The 4,647-nt window shown below is 43.9% G+C and overlaps 1 protein-coding gene across 1 annotated transcript in view; it reads right to left on the reverse strand.

Annotated features, from left to right (window-relative positions):
- TUBGCP2 (tubulin, gamma complex associated protein 2) overlaps positions 1–4,647 on the reverse strand; it is a 29,884-nt gene that overhangs the window by 14,508 nt on the left and 10,729 nt on the right. The window lies entirely within an intron of this gene.

A 4,647-nucleotide genomic window follows, 5' to 3' on the forward strand; every position in this document is an offset into this window, starting at 1 on the left:
AAACATGAAATCAAGATAATCTGGTAACTACTGGTGATTGGAATACAAAGTTGAAAATATGAGGGTTCAGTAGTTGGAAAATATAGCTCTGGTAATAGAAATGATGCTGGAGATGGCACAACAGAATTCTGCAAGACCAAAGATTTATTCTAAATTCTTTTTTTAAACAACAAAGTAATAGCTATTACTGTGGACCTCACCAGATGGGATACACAGAAATCAAACCGACTGTATCTATGGGAAGAGATGATGGAGCTCGGTATCATTGGCCAAAATAAGGCCAGGAGAAAACAGAAGACTTATTAAAAGAAAAGACCTATAGAAAAAAAGCAGACAGTCTGACTATCTGAATATCAAGCAAGCTGTTTGTTTTGGAGATATCAAGGAAAGAAAACTCAGCCCATCAGGCAAAAGGCCCTTGAAAGATGAAACTCAAAGAGAATCTATGAGCAGTATATTATGCTCGCTGGTGACCACCTGGGTCTACTTGTGAGGGGAAGTGGGGGAAACGCAGCAATGAAGACATGGGCTGAGTCTGGCCATGTTCTATGGGCACCCACCAACCTTGAGATGAGAGAAAGGAAGGGCTGGCTGAACAGTAAGCTGTGTGAACTCCTGAGCCCAGGAGCACTGACCTCGCCCCTGGAGGACAGGGCTGAGTGAAGCAGCCAGATGGCCTGAAGTGCAGGGAGGTGTGCTGGAACTCCCAAACTTGTAGCAAGTACCCAACCCATCTGATCTAGCATGGGTGGCTAGTGGACCACAACTTAAGCTGAGGAAGATAACGATGTTTGATACTATGAACAAGCATAAACTGCTACAGTTTGATAATCTAGACTTTTGCCTATGAATGTGATGTGCCATGGAGTCGGTTCTGACTCACAGCGACCCTGCACAGTGTTTCTGAGGCTGTAAATCTTTACGGGAGCAGAAAGCCTCATCTTTCTCCTGCGGAACAGCTGGTAGTTTTGAACTGCTGACCCTGAGCTTAGCAGCCTGATTCGTAACCACTACACTTCCAGAGCTCCTTGCCTATAAATATAATGGCTGAAAATTCCAACTGGAATTTCATATCAGAGAACCACCTTATTTCCTCAGTGTACTGGGTTGGTAAGGAAGAGAAATTTAGACATGGTTCAGGGTGGCTATGGGTTGGAATCGATGCAACAGCACTTAACAACATCAAAACGGGGAGCTATAAAGGCATGAGTGTGGCTCTGTGGGTTAATGCACTGGACTGCAAAGTTGGTCTGAACCACGAGGTCAGCAGTTCAAGCTCACCAGCTGTTCCTCGGAACTGACTCGACAGCACTTAACAACAATAAAGGCATGAAGAGGCTGGCTTACAAGCTTCCACGAGTATACTTAGCTTCAGAATGACAGGGCTAAGGCAGAATCCCCACCGAATAGTTTCCCTCCTTTCCAGATGGATCTGGTGAAAGGAGAAGCAGGACAACGGTGATAGGATTTTGACTCAATTGTGAATAACTGTTAGTAGGATTAACTGTGACTGTCACAAATGTAATGTATAAGGGGACAGTAATCTTTAATTTCAGAAACAGATGATCGCAGGACCATCAAGAAGAAAGAGCCTGAGTGGAGCATGAAACAGCTCCCTAGAAAAGCAGCCACAGCAGAGGCAGTGGCAGAGGTGGTGACGTGGAGAGACAGAGCAGCTGTGGGTTCTTGGCCCAGGGACCGAGAAAGGCTGTGTGCCTGTGGGTAGGAGGCTGGCTGGCAGAATGTGCCCATTTGACATTTAAATGAATATATATTTTTTGTTTTGTTAAGTGTACATCAAATATTTTTGTCTTGTTCATTTGTGAAATATAAGACGTAAATGGGGAGCCACAGGGAGGGAAGTAGGATAAATGTTGCAGGAAGGGGATTATAGTAATAAAAAAAAAAATAATAAAGACATTTTAAAACAAAAAAGGCTAGGGGCTGACTGGAACAGAGCACCATTTGCTCATATGCAAGTTCAGGTTAAAGCAGAAGGGAATTAAAACTCGTGTACAAGAACCAAAATAAGGCCTTGAGTATATCTCACCTGAATTTAGAAACCATCTCAAAAACAGATTTAATGAATTACATACCAATAATGACTGATAATCAGAAGAGTTGTGGGATGACATCAAGAACGTTATACATGAAGAAAGCAAAGAATAAAATGTATGTCAGAAGACATGCTGGAACTTGCTCTTGAATGTAGAGTAGCTAAAGCAAATGGAAAAAATGAAGTAAAGTGCTGACCAGAACATTTCACACGGCAACCCTGGAAGACAGAGCATTGTAATGAAATGTGTAAAGACCAAAAGGGATGAACACAGCATTTCTCAGGCTGAAAGAACTGAAAGAAGAAAGTTCAAGTCTCGTGATACGTGTCAGCTTGACTGGGCGGGATCCTCCATGGTTTGCAGTTCATGTTGTTATTTCTCAGGATAAGATCTGCTGTGATCAGCCAGTCCATTGAAAGGAAGTTTCCTCAGGGTTGTGCCCTGCATCCAATAGACTGGACACTCAGGCAAAGCCTGCTTGCTTTCTGCTGGGTCTGGGTCCTGCATCAGGCTCATCATCTGACCTCCAGTTCTTTGGACTCGAACCAGTGACCTGCTCTACTGATTGTCCATCTTGGGAGTTGTCAGCAGCCTGCCATCTGATCTGCCAACCTTGGTCCATCTGACCCACGGACTTGAAACGTTCCCCCTCTACAAACGTGGGTGCCATTTCCTTGACAGAAACTTCTCTAGGTCACTGGGGTTACTGCCCTAGAGAACTCACCCTAAGGGAGTCTCAACTTAAGGATTCTACGGGCAAAATACTAAACGATGCAGGAAGCATCAAAAGAAGATAAAAGAAATAAAACACCCAGAGTCTCTGCATCAAAGAGAACTGGTTAATGTTCAGCCATTTCAAAAGGCAGCATATGATCAAGCCCAATGGCATTAGAGGAAGAAGTTCAAGCTGCAGAAGCTGATAAACTTCCCACTGAAATGCTTCAGTAACAGAGGCAGGGCTGGACGCACTGACTAGCTTATGCCAAGAAATGTGGAAGACAGCTACCTGGCCAAGTGACTGGAAATGAGCCATTATTTGTGTCCATTCCAGAAACGTGACCCAACGGGATGCGGAAATTATAGAACAGTATTGTTAATATCAGACACGAGGAAAATTTTGAAGATAATTAAAAAACGGTTGCACAGCACATGGACGGGGCCCCGTGAGAAATTCAAGTAGACTCAGAAGACAACATGGCACTAACGGTATCGTTGTTGACGTCAGATGGAAGTTAACTGAAAGAGATTCCAGAAAAGATGTTTATGTATGCATTACTGAGTATGCAATGGGGTGGATCATAAGCCACTATGGATAAAGCTGCCAAGGATGGCTATTTCAGAACACTTAAATGTGCTCATGAGGAACCTGTGTGTACCTAGAACAGGAGGCAGTCATTTTAACAGACTAAGACGACACAGAATGGTTTAAAATCAGGAAAGGTGTGCGTCAGAGTTGGATCCTTTCCCCATCCTTGTTCAGTCTGTACGCTGAGCAAAGTAATCTAAGAAGCTGGATTATCTGAAGAACAAGGCATCAGGACTGGAGGAAGACTCGTTACTGTTAAGTGCCACTGAGTCAGTTCTGACTTATAGCGATCCTGCATAGGGTTTCCGGGGAGTGGCTGGTGAGTTTGGACCACCGACTTTGTGGTTCAAACCGACTTTGCAGTCTAGCACATTATCTTGCAAGGCACACCAGGGCTCCCAGATGACTCAGTAACAACCTTCAACGTGCAAATGATACAACCCTGCTTGTTGAAAGCCAAAATGACTTAAAACACTTACTGATGAAGACCAAAGACTGCAACCTTCAGCATGGATTGCAATACTTGGACCAGTAAACAAGAGCTTATAAATAGAAGCAAGACTGAAGTTGTCAAGAATTTCATTTTACTTGGTTTCACAACCAATGCTTATGGAAACAACAGTCAAGAAATCAAACATCTTGCACTGGACAAATTTGCTGCAAAAGACATCTTTAAAATGATAAAAAGTAAATACATCACTTTGAGACTTGGGTGTGCCTGACCCAAGTCATGTACTTTAGTTGCTTCATATGCATGTGAGAGCTACACAGTGAATACGGAAGACCATAGAGGAATCGATGCATCTGAGCTATGGTGTTGGCAGAGAATGCTGAGAAGTGCCATGGACTGCTAGAAGAATGAACTAACCTGTTCTGGAGAAGTAGAGCCAGAACACTCCTTATTAGAAGCAAGGACCATGGAACTCCTTCTCACGTACTTTGAACATAGTATCAGGAGTGATCAGTCCCTGGAAAAGGACATCATGTTTGGTAAACTGGACGTTCAGAGACAAAGAGAAAGACCTCCAGCGAGACGGAGTGGCGCAGTGGCTTCAACAATTGTGCGGGTTAGTATCTCGCTCTGCTGTGCATAGGGCAGCTATGAGTTGGCGCCAACTCGACAACATTCAATAATGACAGCACATAAACTTAGGACTCAGTCACCCTGTCCAAAGTCAGCTAACTGTAGACACAGAACAGCCAGTACATGCCCCAGGCGGATTCTCACTTCACCGAAGAGAGATGTGTCTCCTGGAAGGCTTGGAAACAGTGCTGGCGGTCTTA

This window comes from Chrysochloris asiatica, unplaced genomic scaffold (assembly GCF_000296735.1).
Source record: "Chrysochloris asiatica unplaced genomic scaffold, ChrAsi1.0 scaffold00105, whole genome shotgun sequence".
NCBI lineage: Eukaryota > Metazoa > Chordata > Mammalia > Afrosoricida > Chrysochloridae > Chrysochloris > Chrysochloris asiatica.